This window comes from Fukomys damarensis, unplaced genomic scaffold, assembly GCF_012274545.1.
Source record: "Fukomys damarensis isolate Sample0158 unplaced genomic scaffold, DMR_v1.0_HiC HiC_scaffold_19, whole genome shotgun sequence".
NCBI lineage: Eukaryota > Metazoa > Chordata > Mammalia > Rodentia > Bathyergidae > Fukomys > Fukomys damarensis.
In genome coordinates, this window is record NW_022900931.1 from 11,352,047 (window position 1) to 11,365,649 (window position 13,603).

Genomic DNA, 13,603 nt, shown 5'->3' on the forward strand with positions numbered 1-13,603 from the left:
TATATATATATATAATTTTTTATTATTATTATGGGGGGGGTTGAGACAGGGTCTCACTGTGTACTTGAGACTGACCTGGAACTCACTGTGTAGCCAGGCTGATCTTGAACTCACAATGATCCTCCTACCTCATCCTCCCGAGTGCTGGGATTACAGGCGTGCGCCACGACGCCCGGCTTCAGAGATATTTGTTTTGCTATAGAGACTCTCAAGGAGCAAAGGAATGGAGCATTAATGGCTGAATTCTAGTCCTGTTAGGAAATATTAGGTGGGATCTTAAGACACGTCAGACATATAGGAAGCCATTTATTCTTATATGATCGACCCCATTGTCAGATCCTTATTTCCAATTCCACCAGGATTTGTTTTGTTTCAGTTAGTAGCTTGCTGTACTCCCATTCATTTATTTAGTTAACAAATGTTTGCTGAGTTGATATCAAGTTCCAATGGACCTAAGAGTAAGAGTGGACGAGTACTTGTTCCCCACTCTCTAGTTCAGAATGTATGAAGAGATGTGGTCAACTAACCTGGCTCTTAGTGTGATAAGGCATTTTTGTAACATATGTAGGGGAAGAGCTTTCTCTCAAACAGCCCTACTTTCTCCAGCTTTGCTCTCAGCAATTAGTTGAATCCTTCACTGCTAGTTGCCATATGCTCCATATAAAGCACAGGAACTGGAGTCTGAAAACTTGGATTTTGCTTTGATCGTTGTTACATAGAGTGCGTAGCTGTTCTGAATATCAAAATCTTCATTTGGAATGTGATTAGCAAATGATGTAAGCATTTGCAAGTGTGTTGTAAATTACTGTTTATATCTTTTCTTCTCCAGGAAACAACTCTGTGAGAACAATTAAGGGCTGTGGGAATAATTTCAGTGGTAATTATTATATGTGTCTCTGGTCCTTCTGAGGCTTTTAAATCCCTTCCCTATTCCAGGCAGATTTGTCTGCAGATGTCCATGCGATTTCTCTGCCAAACCAGGTGGCTGCTTGATATGCCACTGATGGAGGCCCCCATGGTGGCCCGACTGTCCCTGTTGCTCTCTGTTGGCTTCATCACTATGAGGCTACAGAGCTTGATGATTTTGCTTTTAACAATGTGGAGAGGGCTTTTTGAGGTGATGACCAGGGGAAGTACACCAGAAGCTACTGGAGTTGTAGCTGAAATATTCCTTTATGAGGATGGTGCGTCAGTATCAGCATATGGTTGGAATCAGTTACCTGTATCAGCCAGGGTAAGGTCGAGCAGAAAGCCCAATCCAAGGAGTCCGATAGAAGATACATAGCACGAGGAGCTTATCTCAAAGGTGCTAAAAGGACTGAAATGTCAACTTGGGAATCATGAGCTAACTTTGAGATTGGCACCACCTGCAAACCTCAAGTGAGAAGGAGATGGTGTCCCAAGCGTTCCAGAGTCGTACCTGTCTGTGGGAACATGGATCACAGAGAAGACATTTGAGGATGAAGCTTTGTCTTCAGGGCAGGCAGAGGGAGACACTCCCTGCCTTCTCCCTGCCTGCCTACTGTAGTCCCCGCTGGAGCCTCCTACCAGCCAAGCCCAGTGGAAAGAGCTGGCAAAGGGGCCTGGGAAATACAGTTTGCCAGAGAAAATGAGGGGCTGAACCTGAGGGCAGACAGGCAAATGACCAGCTTGGAATATCTAGTCACACTCAGAAACTTTTCCTGATAAGTGGGGACTGTTGCCTTAAACTTATCCTGGAGGCCAAATTCTTTTGTTTTTGAGACTTGACTATAAGCTTTCAAGTTCTTCATTATTTTTTATTCTAGCAGATTCATTGAATTCTATGGGGTGGCCCTGCCAACCTCCACCTGGGATCATAACATATTGTTGTTCTCATTCTCTTTGACACCTATCCTGATTTAGCGGTCCTTGCCTCGGGACTGGTTTGGAAGCAGAGGTGTGAGAGGGGCAAGCCAGAATCAACAGGTCACTGAAAAGGTCGACTGCATTAACCCTTGAATCATAGAGAAAACAGAATTCTGATAATTAAATAGAATTAGATAATTAGAGGCATCCTTTTGGGTATCATCATCCCCATAAATGCTCTAGTGGGTTACAGGAAGAGCTATCTAAATAAACTTACCTTTAACCACAATCTTCTAGTCTTGATTGGAATTATAAATTTTAGAATGAAAAAAATTGGTCAGGACATCGTCAATCTCAACATTTCTTTCCCCTTTATTTTGTAAACAGCAAAAATGGGGCTAGGTGAGAGTAAGTGACACGATCAAGATCATATAATGAGTTAGTGGTGTGAGTGGATTTCAAAACATTTCTTTTCCTCTGCCTGATTCAATTTCACTTAAATTCTGTATTGATTCACCATCTTAATATATCCCTCCCCAAACACTTAAACAAGTCCCCTCCGTCTATTCAGGATTTCTTGAGTTGATGATCAGTTTAGATAGCCTCTGAGATTTCATTTGCAAATCAATTTCAGCAGATTTTTATTTTCTTACACTGACTGCCTCCTCGTCACACGATGCAAATGACACTTGGTTTAGGAACATACAGAATGAGCTCTGCTTTGAATTCACTCGTGATTTGCTGTCTCAGAGAGTGAGGTCGTGTGGCTTTCTCTTTTCCGTGTTGTTTTGGTGTAAGCCTGCTGTTCTTTCTGTGAGAAGAGGTTCTGGGATTTTATTGCCAGTAAAGTAAAATGGAAAACCAATGCTATCATTTTCATTGTAGGTTTTATTTCCCTGGCGATACATGAAGAAATTGGTTCAGAGAGAAGCCAACTATGTATAAGTGTGAAAATCTGTAGACTCTGGGTCCACTAGAACTCCAGAGAGGATTTGGGATCAGGGAAGGAGGACAGCAGCTGCCTCTGTGTTGGCAGAGCTGCTGAGTCCTGAAAGCTTCTTACCAGCTTTAAACAGTCACCTTTTGTCATTTAGCTTTATCTGCACTGAGAAAGAAAAAAGACAAAGATGCCAAGAGGATAAAGATGGAAAGGAATAAGGAGGGATACAGGAAAGAGACAACAAAGGAAATGGAAGAAAATGCTCCTGCAGGAGTAAAGAGGCCAGAGGAGATCAAGAATAAAAAAAGGGAGCTGTGTCACTCCAAAATGCACATAATGAAAACATGACATATTTTAGATCAGTAGCACAGGATTAATTATTTTCATCATCGTGAGATGATCAAACTTGGGCCACATATCTTTGATTTACAACGAAATCAGAATCCTCAGCCCAGTTTGCAGCTGGAGGTAGCACACAGATCTCCCAGAGCGTGGGAGCTGGGAATGGGATGAAGTAGGAGAGGGAAGAGAGGTGAAAGGATGGGGAACGGAGCCTCCAGTGCTCAGTAAGAACCTGTCAATCTTACTCCCTTTCATGTTTGTTCCGATGCATTTATGGTGATGCAAACTTAGAGCTAGTACAAAAATTGAACCATACATTAGCATAAAAATTTTCATGTTTTTTGGGGGACAGGGTTTTGCTGTGTAGCTCAGGTTGTCCTTGAACTCATGGCGATCCTACTGCCTCAGGCTCTTGTGTGCCGGGATTACCACACATTTGAAATATTTCTTTCTACTTGGTCAAAAATGGGCAGTTTTTCTCTTTATTTATATTTTGGATTTTTCATTTAAGAGAAACCATGCAATATTTAAGCTACGTGTCTAATTTATTTCACTTAACATTAAGTTCTCAAAGTGCATCCGTTTTCCTACAAATAACTCGTTTATCCTTCTTTACGACAGAGTAGTACTTCATTCTGATAAATACCATGTTTTCTTTATCCATACTTCTGCTGAGGGACATACAGGCTGCAATGAAGATTTAGCTCTTATGAATTGTGCCACTATATACTTAGGTGTGCATGGATCACTGCAGCGTGAGATCTTAAACTTTTGGGGGCAGATATCTAGAACGGGAATAGCTGAGTGCAGTGGAATTTCTAGTTGCAGATTTTTGAGGTATCTCCACACTGATTTCCATAGTGCTCGTCTTGGTTTACATTCCCACTATCAATCAATGTAGAAATGTTCCTTTTCTCCTGTGGCCTCGCCAGCATTTATTATTTGATTTCCTGATGGCCAATCTTTCCGGGGTGAATGGAATCTCAGTGTTTATTTATTTATTATTGAGTTTATTGGCACATTCCAGGTATACAGTACAGCTACATTCATCATTGGGATCTTGTACCTTTACAGGACTGATCTTCGTTCTCAATTTTTCCCCATACCCCTGCCCTCCCTTCACCTCCTCCACCCTCCCCTATTTACAAAGACTTTGTTTCCATTTTTTCCTTTTCTCATATTTTTGTCTTGTCCCTTCTTTCCTTTCCTGTCCTCAGTGTTGTTTTTAATTTGCATTTTTCTAACAGTCAGTGGCGTTGAGCATTTCTTTGCGTACTTGTTGGCCATTTGTACTTCTTCTGTGAAGTGTCTATTCATTTCACTTGTCCATTTTTTGACTGGGTAACATAAAAGATAGATAGTAGAAAGTAGAGAGATCTTTTTGGAAGGGAAAGGGATCAAGAGATGGAGGGAGAGGGCAGGCAGGGAGAGATGGGATAAAAAAGGAATTGAGATGTGTCATGTACATGTGTTAACTCTCCACAGGGAATGTAAATGTTATGCACTGCAAATGTGTACAAAAAAGGAGAGGGAATCGAGATGGATGGAAGGGGGAGGGACAGAAGGGAAAGGAGATGAAAGAAGGAATTAAGCTGTATCACATAATGTACCAATGCTACATGAGGTATGTAAACATCACATATTACATACATGTACTAATAAAAAATAAAATAAATGAACATCATGAAGGTTAAGAGCTAGTGGCAGGTAACACTTCTTAACATAGTGACAGGAGGTGTTGTCTTGTGGAAGATAGTAGGGAAGGAACCTTCTGGATCAGGCCAGGGCCAGTCCGGTGGAGGGGAAAATAAAATGGGAAACAAGTACAATTTAATAATCTAGAAGGAGAAATGGGATAACTATCTTAATATTCTCAAAGCACTATGCAATTATGTTTGTTGGTGGGTCTCTCAGCCACAATCCCAATGGCTTCTCTCCTAGAACTCGTAACCATTGGCAGTTAGAAAAGAAGAAGATGAAGCTCATTTGTCCTGTGTCTACTCACTAATGAAACTGCCAGCTAGCTTGGGTCTTGTACTGGATTCCCAGGGATGCCTTGACTCCTGCTCTTCATCAATCTGTTTGGCACCTTTGCACAGCTTTTGATTTTTGGAAGCTACTGCTCCGTCTAGTAAGCTATCCTCTTCCTTTTATTCATTTGCCCTTGCTCTCTTTAACTGAAGGTAGAAAGGATCCGTTTCTTTTGTTTTCTCTTAAAGACCCTAACATAACCATCATCTCCAACTTCCTAACAGACTACTGAAATCCCTACCACACCTGTAGGATTTCTAACTTTTCTAGTAATACGCACTTTCTAGATGTAAAAATATAGATGTTACCTCATTCTAAAGACAAATCTCATAAGCCTCAAACTCTCTTGAAGTCTTGAATGAACCATTAGAATGAACAATTCTAGAAGAAGTTTTGTAAAGTACAATGGGCTGGATGTCTATGACCCTCTGTGATTGTTAATTATGATGTCAGCCTGATTGGGTAAAGTGATGGCCTAGCAAATCAGTAAAGCACAGTTCTGGGTGCGTTTGTAGAGATCACTGGCATGTAGGTGAGCAAACCGAGAGTTAAAGACCCACCCCAGGTGTGGGTGGCACCACCAATAGGCTTGTAATCTATAGGTGGAAAAAAAGGTAAAGAAGGAAGTTGTGCATTTCCTAAAGAGCTCCAGTCTGCTTGATTGGGTACATCTTTTGCTTCAGACATGGATCTCCAGGTTCTTCAGCCTTCCAACACAGCTCACAGCAGCAGCTCTCCGGGGAGATTCCTTGGACTGGTGCTGCATTTTTGATCCCTCTTTTCTGTGGCTTTCATCTTGTGTGGAGCAGCCATTGAATCCTCCAGCTCTCTGGCATATAGATGGCCATTTGGATTCTCCCACCTCTGGCCCTATAATAAATCCCCTTGTATAAATAAATATATATACACACACATTCTATGATTCTATTTCTCTAGAAAGCCCTAGCCAATATAACTCCTGAAGTCATATTTTGAAGCCCTAATCTCCTGTGTGGTGGTATTAGAAGGTGGATGTCTTCCAAGGTAATCAGGCCATGAGGGCTTTGGGATTAGTGCCCCAATCAGAAGAGTAAATAGAGCCAGATTATTCTCTTTTTGTCCCATGGAAATATGACAGGAGGACCAATGACTGTAAACCATGAAGAGAACACTCACCTAGGACCTGTCCCTGCTGACACCCTGATTTCAAATTTTCAACTTCTACTACGTAAGAAATAGGTGTTAAGTCCAAATGCTCAGTTAATGGTATTTTTGTTATAGTAGGCTGTTTTAGAGGAGGAAAGACAACATGATAGGAGAGGTGAATTCTAATTCTGCTACTAACTAGTGAGTCTCCCAATTTCTTTTAGTTTTTTTTTTTTGTCCTGACATGAACTTTACACACCTCATAGGATTGATAAGAAAGTGGCTAAGATCATATAAGGGCCACAGCACCCAACAACTATAGGAATAATCTCCTTATCTCCATATTGAAATTTAAGGGCCAAATGCAATGCTTGCATTTTGAGAATTCATTTAGCGGTGTCCATAGTGAATTAAAACTAGGGACTTCACAATCCTTGGAAAGTACGTTCTCAACCAGAGTCACTAAGTCAAAGCTTCTGACCAGTTTAAACGGAAAAATACCCAGGAGCTTAAAGATAATAAAAGGGCAAAATGGTAGTGATGTAGAGATTATCAACATAAAAGAAGTAGGGGGAGAGAAAGAGAGAGAGAGAGAGAGAGAGAGAGAGTAAGAGTAATACAGAAGCATGGGAACTAGTACAAAGAATCAACAACTGGGATCTCATCTTATTAAAAAGCTTCTGCACGGCAAAAGAAACCATCCACAGAACTAAAAGACAACCTACAATGTGGGGAAAAAAATTTATCAGCTGCTCCTCAGACAAAGGGCTCTTATCTAGAATACATAAAGAACTCAAAACAATCAGCCTCCCCAAATATAAAGACCCAAAAATAAACACATTTCTCAGACAAAGAAGTAAAAGCAGCAAGTAAATATATGAAAAAATGTTCTACATCACTGGTCATTTGAGAGATACAGATGAAAACAACACCGAGATTCCACCTCACCCCACAAAGAATGGCTGCTATCAAGAAATCAAACAATAACAAATGTTGACGGGGTTGTGGGGAGAAAGGAACCCTTCTCCATTGTTGGTGGGAGGGCAGACTGGTGCAACCACTATGGAAATCAATATGGAGAAACCTCAAAGAGCTGGGACTAGAGGTTCCTTTTGACCCAGCCATCCCTCTGCTGGGTAGTATCTTTCCAAAAGAATTAAAAGAATCATATCACAGTGATATATGTGCACCAATGTTTATAGTGGCACAGTTTGTAATAGCTAAAGCTTGGAAACAGCCCATTGGCCCATCAGTTGGAAACTGGATAAAAAAGATGTGGTTTTTCTATAAAATGGAATACTACTCAGCCATAAAGAAAGAGAAATTTGATTCATTCATAGGAAAATGGATACATATTGAGGATATACTCCTAAGTGAAATATATGAGTCACACATGTGTAAATACCGAATAGTTTCTCTGGTGTGAAAAACTATAATAGTTAATAGTACATAAGATCCTAATGAGATAATTGGCAATGTGAAGTAGGAAGAAAAGGGCTAGAGGTGTAGGGAAAGTGGGAAGGGTAGGGGAAAGGTAATACGGGAAAAGAAAAAAATATAAGAAAATGAAAAACTGGAAATAAAGTGTTTGTAAATGGGGAAGAGAGGAGGGGGTAAAGGAAGGGCAGGGACAAGGGGAAGAAATGAGAACCAAAACCTGTCATGTAAAGGTACAAGATCCCAATAATGAATGTTACTACTGTATACCTAAAATGTACCAATAAACGGAATAAGAAAAAAAAGAGTGATACAGAAATTAAAGACAGACTATGTGAGAGAGATGCAGAAATTTATGTCCAGAGATAAAATGTGCCTCTTTGAATTTTCCCTGGCTATGAACTCCCAAGTTGTCCCATGACCTAACACCAGAGTACTAGATGAAGGTATGAAATATAGCACTGGGCTAGAAAGTCCAGAGCTGGCATCAGCATGGAGCTGAGGCTTTCTCTGCAAGCCAGAATTTGTGTAAGCTACCGTGGCTCTCATTAAACACACTTTAATTTCTCTGTGTTCTCTCCACTGTATCTTAAAATAAATGTATTCCTTATGATCTGGAGAGATGCCTACTCTGCTAATTTGGAAGAAATATAAATGTTGGTGAGATGTCTCTGGAGAAGGTTACTACCTGTCGTCATTAAGGGAGAAAGTAATGAGAGAGCAGGAGATTAACTAGTTAGTTGGGGAATCTACTTTTTTCTTTTCTTTTTTTTAGAAAAGAGAATTGGCACCTCAGGGCCCAATCTTGAAAATTGTTCTGGCAGAGACAGAAACATGCTGAGCAGAAGAGGAATGGGATTGGGAATGAAAAAATAAAGTAATTATCAGAAGTGCTAATCTAAATATAATAAATATAAAATGCTAACTTATTTCAAATAACAACAGTATTCTACGACATCATTATGCAGTCATATATTACATTTATTTAAAATGTTGCTATTACTCCAAATTCTCAACATACAGGCCAGATAGAGAAACCCAAGAGTTACACTGGAAATGGTTGCAGAGAAATTCCACACATCTCTGTGCTGTGTGGATGCTATTCCTGATGACAGCAACAATAGCCAAACACACCTCTGAATTGTAATTGCCACAGGGCTCTTTCTTGAGTTCATCTACCTTACTTAGCATTTTAAGTCTCTCCTGCTTAATGAAGTGTCATCTTTTCATATCCGGTGACCAAATAATTGTTTGAGATAAAACACAGCATGAAAGGTGAAGGTGTTTATAACTCAGAGCATAATTCATTGTGATGCTTAGACACACGTCTCCAGCTCGCTAAAAGACGTCATCTTCCAGGACATGTAACCTTTCACTACCCTACTCTTCACCAATTACAGCAAATTTCCTTTTATTCAGAGTCACTGGGGAGATGCAATTTTAATTTCCAGTATTCTGATTAACTGGCTATTGACATATAATCCATTTTTTTCAGAGTGTAAATTCATCTTCTCTGGGCGAGAGTCATAGCTTTTTGACATTCCTGCTTTCCCAGTCTCTCTCTGGGTTAATCTTGAAGAGTAACTTGTTGTTCTCCAACTCAAACCTTGAAAGTCTATCCATAACTGATGGATAAAGCTGTTGCTCCAGGTTTTTCAGGATCAACCTCAGCATATCGATTTTACCCCCATCTGTGCCTTCCCATTCTCTGCAAATGCCCTCACCTCTCAACAGGCTGCACTCTCCCATACAGGGTGATTTTCTCCTCTTGTCTCTCCTCATTTCAATGCTACCAACCCTTAGGGACTCAGGTCAGTTCTTTCTTCTTTGAGAAGGCTTTTCTTCTTCTCCCTGCCTTCAGTTTCACAGGCATCTTCATCTTCTGAAATCTCATATTCTTGATCTCTGCATTTCTTGGGAAATGACTTTCCCCTGCAAGCTGTTGTCATTAGCACCAACTTTACCTTCTTTAGGAACCATAGTTTCCTTGAATGTGTCATTTGTGATGGATAATATCTCTTGTCAGCCCCCTAGGTAGGTCCATATGCTATGCACACAGTAGGTGTGTATTAAATGAATGAAGCAAAGAGTAATGATTTTGTCTCTAAAATGGGTCAGAATGTGCTTTTCTTTTATTTGGATGATTCATAGATCACTTTAGGAGTTCATGGTAATTTTGATTTATTATGATTAACATCAACCATCATTAGAAGGACTGTTAATAAGTCTAGATACTTGAATTTTCCTGTTTGAATTTCTGAACAAAACTGAAAGAGAAGACATTTAGCAATAACCAGGGGACTGACAGATCCTAAAGGAAAAATAAGAGTGTTTATTGACCTCACATAAAACACAATAAAGAGCACAGGGTATTAGGAGAAAATTAAATCCATCTATGCTTAGAATAATTTTGTCCAAGAGAATCTAATTATCATGTTCATATGATCAGAACCTCTCTTAATACCATTCACTCTTTCCCAGGTCATGACTTTAGCAGAAAGAGCTATACTAAGGAAGAGTACTGCCTCAGAACTGCCAAGGAATTGGCAGAAGTGAGGTGATTTCTCTCTCAATATACAGAGCCACAGTTGGGGATTGAAACTTTGCTTGGTTTCTTGCCCCAAGGGCTACAAGAAATGGCACAGCCTGTGACCAGGATGCAGTACCTGCCCTGTGAGAGCTTCCATGCAGAGTCATGCACTTGCAGATAAAGCCAGGAAAGAGGTCAGCCACCAAACATGAGTGAGGGGCCACGTCCATGGTGACAGCCCATGCCATGAGCAGGATCAGTCAAAGAATCTTTGCGGGGAAAGAAAAAGGGGAAGTAGGAGGTTATGGAAAGATATCATTAGGTAGCAAGATGCCAGCTACTAAATAAGCCCATAGAAATTAATCAAGATACCAAAGAAAAACAGGACACCGGTCTAGGCAGAGCCAACACTTCTGAAGTATGCAGACATTGAAGGAACAAAGCAAGACGGGTTGCTAACATGCAGCACTCTGGAGCATTCTGAACTTTTCTCTCCAGAAAACAGCTGCATGAGTTCAGTATCCAGAAGAGGTCCTGGATGCCAAGAGAACCTGCTATTCTAGCCCCAGCTGCATCAATATGTTCTTCCACTCCAATAAAACCCAGTTTGAAATCCCCTGTTCTGAAGTTGATAAGAGATGTTCATTGAAAGCTAGTGGCAGGAGCTGTTGGTGTGACCCCATGGAGGTAACAGCTGCTGGCACCAGGCACCAGGCTCACAAGGCCTCCCACAGGAGCCCAGGTTGTCCCACGGTAACCCTCAGGTAGACAGTTGAGTGCATTTGGTGGAGTGATGTGACCTTTTAAATGACAGGATCTCCAATATTAAAGCTAGAAGAAGACAGCTTTATATTGAATGGAGAAAGATACAAGCTCAAAATTAAGTGATTGGCCCAAGGTCACAGAGCCAAACCAGGGAATCTGGATCTCCTGAATTCTTCTCTATTAAATTATATCTATATGACCTTCCAAGAACATGCAATTTGAAGTCAAGCCTTTATGTTTTCATTAGACTTTGAACAGAAAACTTGGGTCCATCTTCTAGTCAATGAAAATTGACTCAATGTGATTACCATGGGATTTGTGCAAATAGAAGATGTGCAACCTTCAGTAACTTACCAAGCCATTTTGGACCCAAGCTTTATTACTTAGGAAATAGGGATTTATTACCTCTTTCAAAGAATTCCTGTAGGGATTAAATGAAAATATAATGGAGAATCAGGTACATTGTCAGTCCTTGCCCTATCCAAAAAAAAAAAAAAAAAAATCATGAATCTTTGGTTTGGTGCTGTGTGTTTTGTTGCACTAGTATTCTTGGAATTTGGTTGATTCCTCTAGGTTTTTTCTTTTTCTTTTTTGGTACCAGGGATCGAACTGGGGTCCTTGTGCTTGTGAAGCAGGCGGCGGCACCACTGAGCTAAATCCCTCACTCAGCTCTAGGTTTTATCTTTACAGTGCTCTGCTGGCCAGAAAGAAGGACAACTCGAGAGAAAAAAACAAAAAACAAAAGATAAAACAATACAAAAAACCACTCACTAGATCAAGAAGCACGAGCTTTAGGTTCTAGTGCTGTTTACCTGCTCCTGTGTGAACCATTTAGGGTTTATGAGCATCAGTTTTCTTCTCTCTAAAATTCAACAATTGATTGTTTTCCATATCTGCCCCACAGGATTGTTGTGAAGATCAAATAAAACAATAAATGAACAAGTTTTCTGTTAATGAATTCAGTGGCCACATAATGGAGTTAGTGGCTTCCATTGTTCATTTAATCTGCACTATACTCCAGTGCCGTGGACATGGCAGGCTTCATCTGAAAACATGAGCCCAGGACATATTCAGTGACTTGCTAAAACTCAACAGCCACTGCACAAGAGAGCCAGGATTCAAAACGGAGCTTCCTGACTGTAAGTGCTTTTCTCACTATTATGATGAATCATATGAAATAGTTATGTTTGTAGGTCAAAAAAATTGAATGTCAGCAATTTTATGTGATTTTTTTTAAACTTCTATAACACGTCTGTACTATTGAATTTCAAGAGAACAGAATTATTGACTTGTGACTTCAGCTGTGATTAGCACAGGTAGAGGATCAGAAAGTGGTAATAAATTTCCAGTTTTGCCCAAACCAGAGTTGGCAGGACTTTACAGGGCATAGGTGCACAGTGCTTTAACCATAGCTCATGCAATTGGTGGCAAGATAATCACCATCCTCAACCGAGGGTCTGAATCTGGCATTTATCATACAATTACTACTCACTGTATTACAGAGAACTGAGAATTCTTGATAAATTTGAACGAAGATACAGAATGAGAAACTGAACAATCCATTTTGTAATCTAAAATATGTGTCTAGCAAAAACTGACTTGACACAATTGAGATTTTGTAATGCGTTGGGTTAGATTGGACTGTTCATGAAAATGGCTTTATTTTGTGAAGATACAGCAAAGAATTTCCTCACATGGACCCATGCCGGTGGACAGAGACAGGAAGGGTGCTTGCTTCAGTCTGCCTTCACCGACTGTGAATATATTCTGGAATAGAATTACCTCAGCATTTCTTGGACATAAATTTCGATGGCCTCCATGTGGAAAGGACCAGTGAGGAAAATGTACAGAGCATTTCAGCTGCTTTTTCTGGATCCCCACGGCAAAATCATACCCAGTGGATGAGAGTGGGGACTTTCCCTGAAGACAATGCATGTTCATATTGTTGGTCATCTTCAGGCAGGGGAAGATAAGGCTTTGGAGACAGAGAATCTTCTTCCTGAGGCTTGAAAGTGAGTTCAGGGTCAGGATTCCAACTTGGGAGAAGGTGTGTGGAGCTCCCCGTAGTTGAGTTCAGCTAGCCACTGGCAGGTGTTGGGGCATGTGCAGTGTAACATTTACAGAACTTCCTCTTGGAACTGTGCACCCCTTACATCAAGTCTTCAAAAATGTTTCCTCTGATCATTACAGACCAGCTTCTAGGTAAAGCAGTGGGTTGACTGCATGAAGGTACTTTCACCTTTTTCTGAAACCTCATCAAAGTAATATGAAAGGAACAATGAAGAGGAAAATCAGAGGATACAACGAGAAGTTTTGGAAGCTGGATACAAGCGGGATAACTGACTTAGCGATCAGAGAATGTGGGAAATAAGTAATGAAAGCATGAAGTGAAAAAAAAAAACAACAACAACAAAACAATACAGCAAGAATTACATTGACGAACTCCCTGCAGGGTCAAAAATTGGTGTCACCGTGGAAGTGGGTGAGTAAATGGCAGCTGATAACAAACAGTAAAATTTGTTGAAAATCTATCTAGGAAGCTGTTAGTGCAGTGGAACTACTGCTTCTCTTTCACCTTGGCAGAAGGTGGGAGAAAGTGCATCAGA

At 40.4% G+C, this 13,603-nt stretch overlaps 1 long non-coding RNA gene across 3 annotated transcripts in view; it reads left to right on the forward strand.

Annotated features, from left to right (window-relative positions):
* Positions 1-13,603, forward strand: part of LOC104872236 — a 64,982-nt gene that overhangs the window by 40,429 nt on the left and 10,950 nt on the right. For all 3 annotated transcript variants that reach the window (XR_004518140.1, XR_783096.3, XR_004518139.1), the window contains exon 3: positions 11,902-12,136. This is a non-coding gene — a long non-coding RNA (uncharacterized LOC104872236). The remainder of the gene's footprint in view (positions 1-11,901; positions 12,137-13,603) is intronic.